Source organism: Callithrix jacchus, chromosome 7 (genome assembly GCF_049354715.1).
Source record: "Callithrix jacchus isolate 240 chromosome 7, calJac240_pri, whole genome shotgun sequence".
Taxonomy (NCBI): domain Eukaryota; kingdom Metazoa; phylum Chordata; class Mammalia; order Primates; family Cebidae; genus Callithrix; species Callithrix jacchus.
The window spans coordinates 37404140-37421082 of NC_133508.1; the positions used below are offsets into that span (position 1 = coordinate 37404140).

The 16943-nt window shown below is 41.9% G+C and overlaps 1 pseudogene across 1 annotated transcript in view; it reads left to right on the forward strand.

Moving 5' to 3' along the window:
- Positions 1-16943, forward strand: part of LOC100895136 (ribosome biogenesis protein BMS1 homolog) — a 95927-nt pseudogene that overhangs the window by 52948 nt on the left and 26036 nt on the right. Inside the window, exons 22-24 of the transcript XR_013520434.1 lie at positions 12729-12821; positions 13295-13419; positions 15041-15169. The product of XR_013520434.1 is annotated as a ribosome biogenesis protein BMS1 homolog (transcript). The remainder of the gene's footprint in view (positions 1-12728; positions 12822-13294; positions 13420-15040; positions 15170-16943) is intronic.

A 16943-nucleotide genomic window follows, 5' to 3' on the forward strand; every position in this document is an offset into this window, starting at 1 on the left:
ACAAAGCTGGACAGAGAATGACTGTGACGAAGTGACGGAATTAGACTTCAGAAGGCAGATAATGAGAAACTTTTCTGAGCTAAAAAACATGTTTTAAATCAATGGAAAGAAACTAAGAACCTTGAAAAAAGATATGAAAAAAGACTCGAGGAAATGATAACAAGAATGGATAACTTAGAGAGGAATATGAATGAATTAAAGAAGCTGAAAAACACAATACAAGACCTTCGCGAAGCATGCACAAGTTTCAATAGCCAAATTGACCAAGCAGAAGAAAGAATATCAGAAGTCGAAGATCAACTCAATGAAATAAAATGAGAAACCAAGATCAGAGAAAAAAGCACAAAAAGGAATGAACAAAGTCTCCAAGAAATGTGGGACTATGTGAAGAGACCTAACCTACGTGTGATAGGTGTACCAGAATGTGACGAAGATAATGAATCCCAGTTGGAAAATACTCTTCAGGACATTATCCAGGAAAATTTCCCCCACCTAGCAAGACAGGCCAACACTCAAATGCAGGAAATACAGAGAACACCACAAAGATATTCTGCAAGAAGAGTAACCCCAAGGCACATAATCGTCAGATTCAACAAGGTTGAAATAAAGGAGAAAATACTAAGGGCAGCCAGAGAGGTCAGGTCACCCAGAAAGGGAAGCCCATCAGACTCACAGCAGATCTCTTGGCAGAAACTCTACAAGCCAGAAGAGAGTGGGGGCCAATATTCAACATCCTTAAACAAAAGAATTTTCAGCCCAGAATTTCATATCCAGCCAAACTGAGCTTCAGAAGTGAAGGAAAAATAAAATCCTTTCCGAACAAGCAAGTACTCAGAGATTTTGTCACCACCAGGCCTGCTTTATACGAGCTCCTGAAAGAGGCACTACACATAGAAAGGAACAACCAGTACCAGCCATTCCAAAATCACACTAAATGCTAAAGAGCATCAACATAATGAAGAATCTACAACAACTAATGGGCAAAACAGCCAGCTAGCATCAAAATGGCAGTATCAAATTCATACATAACAATATTAGCCCTAAATGTAAATGGACTAAATGCACCAATCAAAAGACACAGACTGGCAAATTAGATAAAAAGCCAAAACCCATCAGTGTGCTGTATCCAGGAAACCCATCTCACATGCAAGGATACACAAAGGCTCAAAATAAAGGGGTGGAAGAAGATTTACCAAGCAAATGGAGAGCAAAAGAAAGCAGGAGTTGCAATTCTCATCTCTGATAAAATAGACTTTAAAGCAACAAAGATCAAAAGAGACAAAGAAGGCCATTACATAATGGTAAAAGGATCACTACAAGAAGAGCTAACGATCCTAAATATATATGGACCCAATACAGGAGTACCCAGATACATAAGGCAAGTTCTTAACGACTTACCAAAGAGACTTAGACTCCCACACAATAATAGTGGGAGACTTTAACACTCCACTGTCAGTATTAGACAGATCAACCAGACAGAAAATCAACAAGGATATCCAGGGCTTGAACTCAGACCTGGAGCAAGCAAACCTGATAGACATTTACAGAACTCTCCACCCCAAATCCACAGAATATACATTCTTCTCAGCACCACATCACACCTACTCTAAAATTGACCACATAATTGGAAGTAAAGCTCTGCTCAGCAAATGCAAAATAACTGAAATCATAACAAACAGCCTCTCAGACTATAATGCAATCAAGTTAGAATTCAGAATTCAGAAACCAACACAGAATCGTTTCATGGAAACTGAACAACTGGCTCTTGAATGTTGAGTGGATAAACAACGAAATAAAGACAGAAATAAAGAAGTTCTTCGAAACCAATGAGAACGAAGACACAACATGTCAGAATATCTGGGACACATTTAAAGCAGTCTCTAGAGAAAAGTATATAGCAATAAGTGCCCATATGAGAAGAATGGAGAGATCCAAAATTGACACCCTATCATCAAAATTGAAAGAGCTAGAGGAGCAAGATAAAAAAAACTCAAAACCCAGCAGAAGACAAGAAATAACTAAGATCAGAGCTGAACTGAAGGAGACTGAGACACGAAAAACCCTCCAAAAAATCAATAAATCCAAGAGCTGGTTTTTTGAAAAGATCAACAAAATAGACAGACCACTAGCCAGATTGATTAAAAAGAAAAGAGAGAACAACCAAATAGATGCAATAAAAAATGATAAAGGGGAAATCACCACAGATTCCACAAAAATTCAAACCATTATCAGAGAATATTACAAACAACTCTATGCACAAAAACTAGTAAACCTGGAAGAAATGGATAAATTCCTGGACTCCTGTGTCCTCCCAAGCCTAAACCAGGAGGAAGCTGAAACTATGAATAGACCAATAACAAGGTCAGTAGTCGAGCCAGCAATTAGGAGCCTACCACACAAATAAAGCCCAGGTCCAGACGGGTTCACAGCCGAATTCTACCAGACACACAAAGAGGAGCTGGTACCATTTCTTCTGAAACTATTCCAAATAATCCAAAAAGAAGGAATTCTTCCCAAATCATTCTATGAGACCAATATCATCCTGATACCAAAACCCGGCAGAGACCCAACAAGAAAAGAAAACTTCCGGCCAATATCCATGATGAACATAGATGCAAAAATCTTCAATAAATTATTGGCAAGCCGATTGCAACAGCAAATCAAGAAACTTATTCATCATGATCAAGTAGGATTCCTCCCGGGGATGCAAGGCTGGTACAACATACGCAAGTCTATCAACGTAATTCACCACATAAACAGAACCAAAAACAAAAACCACATGATTATCTCAATTGAAGCAGAGAAGGCATTTGACAAAATTTATCCCTTTATGCTAAAAACCCTCAATAAACTCGGTTTCAACAGAACGTATCTCAAAGTAATAAAAGCTATTTATGACAAACCAACAGCCAATATACTGAATGGGCAAAAACTGGAAGCATTCCCTTTGAAATCCGGCACTAGACAAGGATGCCCTCTGTCACCACTCCTATTCAATATAGTACTGGAAGTTCTAGCCAGAGCAATCAGGCAAGAAAAAGAAATAAAGGGTATTCAAAGATGAAAGGTGGAAGCCAAATTGTCTCTATTTGCAGATGACATGATAGTATACCTAGAATACCCCATCGCCTCAGCCCAAAAACTCCTGAAACTGATAAGCAACTTCAGCATTGTCTCAGGACATAAAATCAATGTGAAAAAATCACAAGCCTTCCTCTACACCAATAACAGACTTAAAGAGAGCCAAATCAAGAACAAATTGCCATTCACAATTGCTAAAAAAAGAATAAAATACCTTGGAATACAACTCACAAGGAATGTAAGGGACCTCTTCAAGGAAAACTACAAACCACTGCTCAACGAAATAAGAGAGGACACAAACAGATGGAGAAACATTCCATGTTCATGGTTAGGAAGAATTAATATCGTAAAAATGGCTATACTGCCCAAAGTAATTTACAGAATCAATGCTCTACCCATCAAGCTACCATTGACTTTCTTCACAGAACTGGAAAAAACCACCATGGATTTCATATGGAACCAAAAGAGAGCCCACATAGCCAAGTCAATTCTAAGCAAAAAGAACACAGTGGGGGGCATCACACTACCGGATTTCAAACTATACTACAAGGCTACAGTAATCAAAACAGCATGGTACTGGTAACAAAACAGATATAGACCAATGGAACAGAACAGAGGCATCAGAGGCAACACAACATATCTACAACCATACAATCTTTGATAAACCTGACAAAAGCAAGGGGGAAAGGATTCCCTGTTTAACAAATGATGCTGGGAAAACTGGCTAGCCATGTGCAGAAAGCAGAAACTGGACCCCTTCCTGACACCTTACACTAAAATTAACTCCAGATGGATTAAAGACTTAAACATAAGACCTGGCACCATAGAAACCCTAGAAGGAAATCTAGGCAAAACCATCTAGGACATAGGAGTAGGCAAGGTCTTCATGAACAAAACCAAAAGCATTGGCAACAAAAGCCAAAATAGGCAAATGGGACCTAATGAAACTCCACAGCTTCTGCACAGCAAAAAGGAACACTCTCTAGAGTGAATCGGCAACCAACATAATGGGAAAACATTTTTGCAGTTTACCCATCTGACAAAGGGCTGATATCCAGAATTTACAAAGAACTCAAACAGATTTACAGGAAAAATCAAACAAGCCCATTCAAAATTGGGCAAAGGATATGAACAGACACTTTATGAAAGAAGACATATATGAGGCCAACAAGCATATGGAAAAAATGCTCGTCACTGGTCATCAGAGACATGCAAATCAAAACCACATTGAGATACCATCTCACGCCAGTTAGAATGGCGATCATTAAAAAATCTGGAGACAGCAGATGCTGGAGAGAATGTGGAGAAATAGGAACACTTTTACACTGTTGGTGGGAGTGTAAATTAGTTCAACCATTGTGGAAGACAGTGTGGCGATTCCTGAAGGCCTTAGAAATAGAAATTCCATTTGACCCAGCAATCCCATTACTGGGTATATATGCAAAGGACTATAAATCATTCTACTACAAGGACACATGCACAGAAATGTTCATTGCAGCACTGTTTACAATAGCAAAGACCTGGAATCAACCCAAATGCCCATTGATGATAGACTGGATTGGGAAAATGTGGCACATATACACCATGGAATATTATGCAGCAATCAGAAATGATGAGTTCGTGTTGTTTGTAGGGACATGGATGAATCTGGAGAACATCATTCTCAGCAAACTGACACAAGAACAGAAAATGAAACACCGCATATTCTCACTCATAGGCGGGTGATGAAAAATGAGAACACATGGACACAGAGTGGGGAGTACTAATCACTGGGGTCTATTGTGGGGAAAAGGGGAGGGCCAGTGGGAGGGGGAGGTGGGGAGGGATAGCCTGGGGAGAAATGCCAAATGTGGGTGAAGGGGAGAAAGCAAAGAAAACACAGTGCCATGTGTGTACCCATGCAACTGTATTGCATGCTCTGCACATGTACCCTGAAACCTAAAATGCAATAAAAAATAAGTAAAAAATTTAAAAAAACCAAAACCCATCGATGTGCTGTATCCAGGAAACCCATCTCACAGGCAAGGATACACAAAGGCTCAAAATAAAGTGATGGAGGAAGATTTACCAAGGAAATGGAGAGCAAAAAAAAAAAAATAAAAAAATAAGCAGGAGTTACAATTTTCATCTCTGATAAAATAGACTTTAAAGCAACAAAGATCAAAAGAGACAAAGAAGGTCATTACATAACGGTAAAAGGATCGATACAGCAAGAAGAGCTAACGATCCTGAATATATATGGACCCAATATAGGAGCATCCAGATATATAAGGCAAGATCTTAACAACTTACAAAAAGACTTAGACTCCTACACAATAATAGTGGGAGACTTTAACACTCCATTGTCAATATTAGACAGATCAACGAGACAGAAAATTAACAAAAATATCCAGGGATTGAACTCAGACCTCGAACAAGCAAACCTGATAGACATTTACAGAACTCTCCACCCCAAATCCACAGAATATACATTCTTCTCAGCACCACATCACACCTACTCCTAAATTGACCACGTAATTGGAAGTAAACCACTCCTCAGCAAATGCAAAACAACTGAAATCATAACAAACAGTCTCTCAGACCATAGTGCAATCAAACTAGAACTCAGAATTCAGAAACTAACCCAGAAGCGCACAACTTTATGGAAACTGAACAACTGGCTTTTGAATGTTGACTGGATAAACAATGAAATGAAGGTGGAAATAAAGAAGTTCTTCGAAACCAATGAGAATGAAGACACAACATACCAGAATCTCTGGGACAAATTTAATGCAGTCTTCAGAGGAAAATATATAGCAATAAGTGCCCGTATGAGAAGAGTGGAGAGATCATAATTGATACCCTTTCATCAAAATTGAAAGAGCTAGAGGAGCAAGATAAAAAAAAACTCAAAACCTAGCAGAAGACAAGAAATAACTAAGATTGGAGCTGAACTGAAGGAGATAGAGACGAAAAACCCTTCAAAAAATCAATAAATCCAAGAGCTGTTTTTTTTAAAAGATCTATGAAATAGACAGACCACTAGCCAGATGGATTAAAAAGAAAGGAGAGAACAACCAAATAGAGGCAATAATAAATGATAAAGGGGAAATCACCACAGATTTCACAGAAATTCAAACCATCATCAGAGAATATTACAAACAACTCTATGCACATAAACTAGTAAACCTGGAAGAAATGGATAAATTCCTGGACACCTGTGTTCTCCCAAGCCTAAACCAGGAGGAAGCTGAAACTATGAATAGACCAGTAACAAGGTCTGAAGTCAAGGCAGCAATTAAGAGCCTACCACTCAACAGAAGCCCAGATCCAGATGGGTTCACAGCCAAATTCTAGAAGACACACAAGGAGGAGCTGGTACCATTTTTTCTGAAACTATTCCAAATAATCCAAAAAAAGGGACTCCTTCCCAAATCATTTTATGAGACTGACATCATCCTGATAGCAAGACCTGGCAGAGATTCAACAAGAAAATAAAACTTCAGGCCAATATCCATGATGAACATAGGTGTAAAAATCTTCAATAAAATACTGATAAACTGATTGCAACAGCACATCAAAAGACTTATTCATCATGATCAAGTAGGATTCATCTTAGGGATTTAAGGCTGGTTCAACATACACAAGTCTATGATCATAATTCACCACATAAACAGAACCAAAAACAAAAACCACATGATTATCTCAATTGATGCAGAGAAGGCATTCGACAAAATTCAACAGCCCATTATGCTAAAAACCCACAATAACTCGGTATTGATGGAACGTATCTCAAAGTAATAAAAGCTATTTACGGCCGGGCGCGGTGGCTCAAGCCTGTAATCCCAGCACTTTGGGAGGCCGAGACGGGTGGATCACGAGGTCGAGAGATCGAGACCATCCTGGTCAACATGGTGAAACCCCGTCTCAACTAAAAATACAAAAAATTAGCTGGGCACGGTGGTGTGTGCCTGTAATCCCAGCTACTCGGGAGGCTGAGGCAGGAGAATTGCCTGAACCCAGGAGGCGGAGGTTGCGGTGAGCCGAGATCGTGCCATTGCACTCCAGCCTGGGTAACGAGCGAAACTCCGTCTCAAAAAAAAAAAAAAGAAAAAAAAAAAAAAAAAAAAAAGCTATTTACGACAAGCCAACAGCCAATATCATACTGAATGGGCAAAAACTGGAAGCATTCCCTTTGAAATCCGGCACCAGACAAGGATGCCCTCTTTCACCACTCCTATTCAATGTAGTGCTGGAAGTTCTATCCAGAGCAATCAGGCAAGAAAAAGAAATAAAGGGTATTTCAATAGGAAAGGTAGAAGCCAAATTGTCTCAATTTGCAGACGACATGTTGGTATACCTAGAACACCCCATTGCCTTAGCCCAAAAACTCCTGAAACTGATAAGGAACTTCAGCAAAGTCTCAGGATATAAAATCAATGTGCAAAATCACAAGCATTCCTATACACCAATAACAGACTTGAAGAGAGCCAAATGAAAAACTAACTGCCATACACAATTGCTACAAAAAGAATAAAATACCTAGAAATACAACTTACAAGGAACGTAAGGGACCTCTTCAAGGAAAACTAGAAACCACTGCTCAACGAAATAAGAGAGGACACAAACAGATGGAGAAACATTCCATGTTCATGGTTAGGAAGAATCAATATTGTGAAAATGGCTATACCGCCCAAAGTAATTTACAGAATCAACAATATCCCCATCAAGCTACCAATGACCTTCTTCACAGAACTGGAAAAACCACCATGGACTTCATATGGAACCAAAAGAGAGCCCACATAGCCAAGTCAGTTCTATGCAAAAAGAACACAGCGGAAGCATCACACTACCAGACACAAACTATACCACAAGGCTACAGTAATCAAAACAGCATGGTACTGGTACCAAAACAGGGATATAGACCAATGGAACAGAACAGAGGCATCGGAGGCAACACAGCATATCTACAACCATACAGTCTTTGATAAACCTGACCAAAACAAGCAGTGCGAAAAGGATTCCCTGTTTAATAAATGGTGTTAAGAAAACTGGCTAGCCATGTGCAGAAAGCAGAAACTGGACCCGTTCCTGACACCTTACACGAAAATTAACTCCCAATGGATTAAAGACTTAAACATAAGACCTGGCGCCATAAAAACCCTAGAAGAAAATCTAGGCAAAACCATTCAGGACATAAGAGTAGGCAAGGAATTCATGACAAAAACACCAAAAGCATTGGCAACAAAAGCCAAAATAGACAAATGGGACCTAATGAAACTACAGCTTCTGCACAGCAAAAGAAACAGTCACTAGAGTGAATTGGCAACCAACAGAATGGGAAAAAATTTTTGCAGTCTACCCATATGACAAAGGGCTGATATCCAGAATTTACAAAGAACTCAAACAGATTTACAGAAAAAAAACAAACAAGTCCATTCAGAAATGGGCAAAGGATATGAACAGACACTTTACAAAAGAAGACATACATGAGGCCAACAAACATATGAAAAAATGCTCATCATCACTGGTCATTAGAGAGATGCAAATCAAAACCACATTGAGATACCATCTCACGCCAGTTAGAATGGTGATAATTTAAAAATCTGGGGACAACAGATGCTGGAGAGGATGTGGAGAAATAGGAACATTTTTACACTGTTGATGGGAGTGTAAATTCATTCAACCATTGTGGAAGACAGTGTGGTGATTCCTTAAGGCCTTAGAAATAGAAATTCCATTTGACCCAGCAATCCCATTTCTGGGTATATATCCAAAGGACTATAAATCATTCTACTATAAGGACACATGCACACGAATGTTCATTACAGCAATGTTTACAATAACAAAGACCTGGAACTGACCCAAATGCTCATCAATGATAGACTGGATTGGGAAAATGTGGCACATATACACCATGGAAGATTATGCAGCAATCAAAAATGATGAGTTTGTGTCGTTTGTAGGGACATGGATGAATCTGGAGAACATCATTCTCAGCAAACTGACACAAGAACAGAAAATGAAATACCGCATATTCTCACTCATAGGCGGGTGATGAAAAATGAGAACACATGGACACAGGGAGGGGAGTACTACACACTGGGGTCTATTGGGGGGGAATAGGGGAGGGACAGTGGGGGGGGAGGTGGGGAGGGATATCCTGGGGAGAAATGCCAAATGTGGGTGAAGGGGAGGAAGGCAGCAAAACACACTGCCATGTGTGTACCTATGCAACTATCTTGCATAATCTGCACATGTACCCCAAAACCTAAAATGCAATAAAAAAATAAAAATAAAAGAATACATATGCAAATAAGTTGACATTATTCTGTTAATACTTTGCTTCATTTTCTGAATATTGACAATATGCATTATGAAGTTACATGGCTAATATAAAGTATTCACTGTGTGTTTCAGACCCTGGGCTCAGTGCTCTACATGCATTATTATTTCATTTCATTCTCTCCATAAGCTCAAGTAGTGTAACCAACCCATTTTACAGAATTGAAACTGAGGCTCAGAGCCTGAAAGTTAAATGCCCGAGGTTGCAGTTAATAAGAGGCAGAGCTGGAACTGAAACCTTTATGTGTCTCACATCCAGTTTATGTTCTAATTGTAGGCTAGTGTGCTTCACAGAGCATGGAGTAGATGGTGCATGCCTGCTAGGATAGACCAGGTATCACTGGAGGTAATAAGCAGCCCCAAAAATGGAAATTTACAACACTTCAGTGTTGGGCTCTTTTCCCAGTCATGCTGCACATCCTCCATGGCTCTCCTGGGCCCTGTGCTTCACATCCCCTCATCTGCCACCAAAATAAAGGGGCAGCCTCTATATGGGATCTATCAGTGGTTCTAAGAGATGGAAGAAAGGGTGGCCAGTCTGAATGGCTTCCAACTGTTTGTCTCCGAGGTGACACACTTCACTTCCACTCACATCTTCTGAGTCAAAGCAAATCCCATAACGACATCCCTCTTCAAGTGGCCCATAGTAGAACTTGAAATACTCAGTGGACTCCATTAGGGCCACCATACGGTGTCAGCCTGTGTGGGAGACTGTGGAGGGGCAGAGGAGGAGAATGGTACTATTTGGGAAATCACAGCAGGACTGAGTCACCTGAGATTTCCTTTATCCTCAACCATGTGGAGTTTATCCCAGAGCTGCACAAACTCAGCAGCAGCATGATCAAACAGGGTAAACCTCAGAAAACGGAATTTGTTCAGCTGTGATCAGCAGTGAACTCAGAATCAGCTGAGTGGCACTGCATCAGTAAAGCTCTGACTGCCTCAGTTACCCCAGATGATCGTGGTGATGATGGGAGCATTGCGAGAGTTGATTTAGAAAGATATCAGGAGTGTGAACATTCAGCATTTTAGTTCCTTTAAGTTAAATCAGGCGCTATCTTTCTTGCATGTCCCCTGTTTTTTTCAGATTGCACAGGTGAGAGTGCTCAGATTAGGGCCAGAGGTCATGAAATATTGGCTCCCACACCAACAGGTCCCCTGTGTCATGCATGCATTCTGTGCATTTTCCTGTGCTAAGTAAGCACTGTCCCAAAACATCGTGGGGCCTGATTCTTCCTCCTTGTTCCAGTGGCCCTGGATGACTCAAGTGCTCATTCAATGATCAGGACACAGAAGTCTTAGAGGAATGCTCTGTGAGATCCCAGGTGCAAGCCACTGCCCTGCCAAAATGTGAGGCAAGGGACAGGGCATCATCTGTTGGGGCAGTGGTCAGACAGGTCTGGTGACTCTAGTTGGTGGACAGATGATCCTGCACCTGCCACCTCTGATGGATCCACTTCCTCTGTGGTTGTTTTTCCTACTGATGCTTCAGTGGCTGCCCCAACATCCCAGCCTAGGCCCAATGACACTGAAGACAGACCTGGCCCCTGGGGACCCAAAAGACCTACAGCATTCCGCTGTCCCCAGGAGTCCCCAGACCCTCATTCTTATCAAGGACCTGGGAGCCCTAACCCATGGCCCTCTGTCATCAGCCATAAATGATGATTTGCTGCTGTTATGATCATCACTGTTTTTAGTGACCAAGGGTTTTTCAAGGTGCCAGCTCTTGAAGGAAAGATGTCCTTGGGAGGTTATGACACTTTGTACATGGGTGCTCAACAGGTTGCTTCCTCCTATCCTCAGACAGCCTTTGACATGGCCATTGACACTCCCATTGTTTGGAAGGAAACCAGCCCAGGGCCACACAGTTGGTCTCAAATCTAAGGTGACTCACTCTACCTCCATGAGGGACCTGCCTGCAAGGGAGGTTGACCCTGGCTTTGGAGAGCCTTTCCTGAGCTGCATGAATCACCTCCCCTGTTTGAGGCCCCAAACTCTGCTCACATCTCCTTCCTTGCTTTGTCTCTGCTTGGGCTATAATCAAGGTGACCCCAGCAACCCTTCATGGACATGATGATACTACTCTCTGCCATTCACTTTTGGCTAATCTGACTTCAATGCCCACTTACTTGGTCTCTTCTTTCACAACCAAGACAACCCAAATCTGGGGCTCTTTATGCAGGTGAGAGCATACTAATAGAATTAAATTCCATAGTTGTGTTATTCCTGTTTCATTTTGTTTGTGCCTCAGGGTTGTTTTTCTTTTTATAATAAAGGCATTTGTAGCATGAATAGAATATTTACAGTTTACAATAACTTTACATCATAGTAAATGGTCAAGACACTGAAAGCAGTGATTTTCAGCTTCGAGAGGCCTGAGTGAGTTTGAGCACTCTGTGTGATCAGGCAGAAGTAGGCTTTGGGGAAGTTTAGCTGAGGATGGAGCCAGGAAAGATGATGGACAGAGGGGGTCTGACCTGGTCACCAGACCCCTGGGTCCTGCCCACCTGCCTGGCACCCACCAGCCATCACTCATGATCTGCCAAATCCCCCAGGGAAGAGGCTGATGAACTTTGTCTCTTGAATTACGCAGATTCCGTGGCCATCCCTGGGAAGTCCACCATGGGAGTCAACTTGGCTTTCTCCCCCTCATTAGGGTTTAGAATTAAAAGCCCACCTTCACAGGCAGTAAGATAATATAGATAAGTGACAACATCACCCTGTTTCAGATGTTAACATGGCTAGGTGGGTTAAGGGTAATTTGAGACCACACAACCTTGTGCCACAAAGTGAAATTCGTAGGCCAGAGGGAGACATTTGATTGTCATGTTATGATCTTATCACTGAGTATAAAAGCAGTCTTGTTTCATTTTGGATTCTTTCTTATGTTTATAAGAAAGAATGTTTATGTTTCTTATGTTTATGTGCTTTGAAGTTCCAAGCATATAATAATTTTTGGATGGCTTTTAATCATTCACTTCTAGCACAATTCTATGATCAGAAACATGCTGTGTGATTGGATTGCTCTGAAATATGCTGAGATTTGCTTAATGAACAAGATAATTGAGTTTAAGTTTTTTAAATGTACCATGCATGATTAAAATGAATGTTGCTCCACATCCCCTCATCTGCCATCATCCGAGATATGGGATGATGGATGATGGCTCCATGGATGTGATGGAGATGCTTTACTGTTGGGACCTTCTGCATCCTTCTGATGTTTTGTTGCTTAGAATATGAATGGTGGAGAGGGGGCTGTGGAGCTCCCACTCTGCTTGTGTGTGAGATTCTTCCTGCCATCATTTGTTTCTTATGTTTTACAGCCAAAACTGACTGCGAGAAACCCTGGGAGCTCAGGAAGGAAGGAGCTACTCAGAAGCAGGGACAGGGAGCTGGTGGGAAAGACCAGAAGTCAGGTCTGTGAAGGTTCCAGAGAGGACCTGTCCTTGGGAGTCAAGTAGGGGGCCTGAGATGGCCGAGGGGCATTGGAGGACACAGGTGCTCCATGGAATGTCCACTGTGAGGTACCACATTCTGGGGCCGGGGATTGGTGGAGAGGGAGTATAAAGCCCCGGGGTTGCTTAGGCAGCGCCCAGACCGGAGAAGGTTTGGTGGAAACCAGAGTCCTGGTCTCCATTTAATTGCTCCTGAGCGTCCTGCTTTCTTGCCCCATGTATCCTGTTGCTTCCCTGATAGACTTTCTCCCTGACTTGTAGCTGAACCTCCCACTCTCGCTTGAAGACTTAGTTTAAACCGGATTTTTTCCCAGACCCCTTTCTCCTCCCCCTCCACCGGGTGCCCAACAGCCCCCTACTCCTCCCTCGCCTTCTCTCCCACTCCCCTCCCCAACTCAGATTCCAACTCATCCCCATCCCCTTCCTTCCCCCAGCCCTTAGGCACCACCATCTCTGTCCCGGCTGCCTCAGGGCACCCTGAGAAGATTAGGAGATGTGGGTGTGGTGGCTGCTTTTTTGGCTCCTCCTGCTGGGGTTTCCCAGCCATCAATCCACCCTTGTGAGTAGACACTAGACCCTCGGGGTTTCTTCCTTGTTATTGGGCTGTGTCATGTGGCCCATTACACAGTGCAGGCCTGTAATTTCAGCACTTTTTGGGGTTAAGGTGGGCAGATCACCTGAGTCCAGGAGTTCAAGACTAGCCTGGGCATCATAGCCAAACCCCATCTCTATAAAAGATTCCAAAAAAAATGAGTCAGGCCTGGTGGCTCATGGCTGTAGTCTCATCTACTTTAGAGGCTGAGGTGGGAAGATTGCTTGGGCCCAGGAGTTGGTGGTTTCAGTGAGCCAAGATTGCCCACTGCACTTTTGTCTCAAACAAAATGAACCAAAACAAAGTGAAATGTCATTTGAGTTTTGTGTCATCTCGTTTGATGACTTTTTAGGAAATGCTGTGCCATCCCTGTCTTCTGCTCTTGGGGGCTGTCTCTAGGGAGTCTGTGTCCAGTCAGTGTGATGGGAGCTGAGAAGCCCATCAGATGGAGAGGAAAGGGTTGCACCTGCTGGGAGGTTCAAAATGCAGGAGTCACTAGGAGTGACAGAACCAGGATGTGAATGACCGTATTGTCCTTTGTTCTGTAAAGTGTATATGGTTCAGGTCATTGATTGACCTGAAGAAGAAAGGGTCTTCAAGTCTTTGTTATTTAAATATAAAGAAATGACAGGCCTGGTATAGTGGCTCACTCCTATAATTGGGAGGCTGAGGCTGGTGGATCAGTTTAAGTCAGGAGTTCCAGACCAGCCTGAGCAACATGGTGAAACCCTGTCTCTACTAAAAATATAGAAATTAGCTAGGCATATTGGCAGGCGCCTGTAATCCCAGCTACTCTAAAGGCTGAGGCAGGAGAATGGCTTGAACCCAGGTGTCAGAGGTTGCAGTGAGCCGATATTGCACCATTTCACTTTAGCCCAGGCAACTGAGTGGGACACAGTCTCAAAAAAAAATTTTTTTTGGGGGGTGTTTGGTAATTTTTCTTTTTTTGAGACAAAGTTTCCCTCTCATCTCCTGGGCTGGAGTGCAATGGTGCAATCTCAGCTCACTGAAACCTCTGCCTCCCTAGTTCAAGTGATTCTTCTGCCTCAGCCTCCTGAGTAGGTGGGATTCCAGGGCCTCACCACCACACCTGGCTAATGTTTGTATTTTTGGTCGAGACAATGTTTCACCATGTTGGCCAGGCTGGTCTGGAACTCCTGAACTCAGGTGATCCACCAGTTTCAGCATTCTCACAGTGCTAGGATTACAGGCATAGGCCACTGTGCCTGGCCTTCTTGTGATTTTTTTTTTAGATCATAAGCTATTATTAGTGTTAATGTATTTTATGTGTGGCCTAAGACAACTCTTCTTCTTTTAATATTGCCCAAGGAAGCCATAAAATTGGGTATCCCTGGTTTATATCAAGAAAAAAACACTCTACATCTGGAATGTCTAAAAACACTACCAGCCATGCAAAAAACACGAGACTGGTAACTTCCAATCTGTTTTGAAGCAGTGGAATCCCCTGGTGGTATCTGAGGGGTGTGGTTTCCTCCTGGAGGAGGTTGATAGTTTCTAAAAATTATTATTATTTACTGAAATATTATAAATGTCATTGACCTTTTCATTATTTCTACTGTTATTCCAGGTGATCAGGTTTCTACTTGATTATTTGTATCCTGGGCATGACCTTCTTGGTGTTCTGTGGATGCCTATCCCTATTGTGTTTTTGGGAGTTTCTACAGTTGGACTTTTCCTCTGAAAAATTATCTTCCATGTGAGTATACTAACTTCCTGTACAGGTATACTTGTAATCACAAAGAAGATATTATTTAAAACAGTTCATGGTTCTGGACTTTATTATGAATATTCAGTTTTACCAAAACCATCAGGGAAATGATTTATTAGCATAAGAATTATAAAAATATCTTCCATTTACATTATAAAAATTGAATAGGTTGATGTTTGTTTCATAGAATGTCAACAGAGCTTTGGGTCCAAAATAAGTTTTTTTGTCTGCTCTTTATCAGAAATGGAGTATGAAGTTTTGGCATTTAAATAGGAGATTTTGTCTAAACTTTTCTGCTTTATAATTCTGTTGTATGGCTGGAAGGAAAGCTTTCACTGTCCTCTTTAATGGTTCACTGCAGAAATGAACTAACAGACAGCTTAACAAGAGAAGAAAAGCATAGAACAGGCATAAACATGGGAGCCAGGCAAAAAATGAGACTGTAAGAAGGGGCAGATGGTTAAAGAGCACCGTCTTTTCAGGGGTGAGGGAGATAGATGGAGATGGAGGCAATTTAGAGGGGCAGCAAATAAATTTTAATGGAAATGAAGGAGTCCAAGGAACAAATGGTTGGCCCAAGACAAAGTTTCTCTGAGATCATAGGGACGAGGCGACAAACTGCAGGAAGGTGAAGGGCAGAACTGCACTGCATCTCATGATGCAGAGAAAGCCCCAGAGAATCTGTTGCAACTGCCCTTCAGAGAATCAATAAAAAATGTGTCTTGGCAGGGTAATTTTGAATGACATCATTAAAGTGCATGTTCCCGGTTGCAGGTGGAGAGGGATGAGCATGTCCAAAGTCTGTAGTTTATAGGAATTTGGCCACTAAGTTGTGCCATCATTTGAGGCTTTTTGTCCACTGGGTAAATTGAGCTCTACATTTTCTCTTGTCTTTCATGACAGTCAAAACGTGGTTGTCTGGGGGCTAACCCTTCTTCTGAACAATGATCCAAGAAAAAAGTACTAATCCCAACATGCTCTTTTATATTCAAGGGAAGAGGAAGTATGTTTTATTTATACAATCTAGATAATTACCCACCCTTCGGGACTGCCTTTCAAGATACATAGAAAACAGAAAATTGATGAGTTATGAAGATATCTAGGCACATTTAACAATCTCTCCTTTTTTTTCTTGAAACAGAGTTTCACTCTCTGGCCAGGGCTGGAGTGCAGTGGCATAATCTCAACTCACTGCAACCTCTGTTTTCCAGGTTCCAATGAGTTTCCTGCCCCAGCCTCCCATGTTGCTAGAATTACAGGCATACACCACCATTCCCAGCTAATTTTTGTATTTTTGGTAGAGATGGGATTTCACCATTTTTGCCAGGCAGGTCTTGAACTGTGAACTCAGGTGCTCCACCTGCCTCAGCCTCCAAAAGTGCCAGGATTACTGGTGTGAGCCACCATGATCTGCTGCATTTAACAGTCTCTACCCCACTTAGTTCTGAACAGAGAGTTGTCAATATCAATTGGGGGAAGTTTTCTTTTTCTTTTTTTTGACAGAATCTGGCTCTGGCACCCAGACTGGAGTATAATGGTGTGATCTTGGCTCACTGCAACCTCTACCTCCTGGCTTTAAGTGATTCTCCTGCCTCAGCCCACTGAGCAGCTGGAACTTCAGGTGGTTGCCACTACACCCAGCTAATTTTTGTATTTTTAGTAGAGATGTGGTCTCACTGTGTTTGCCAGGCTGGTCTGAAACTTCCAATCTCAAGTGATCCACTCACCTTGGCCTCTCAAAGTGCTGGGATTACAAGCATGA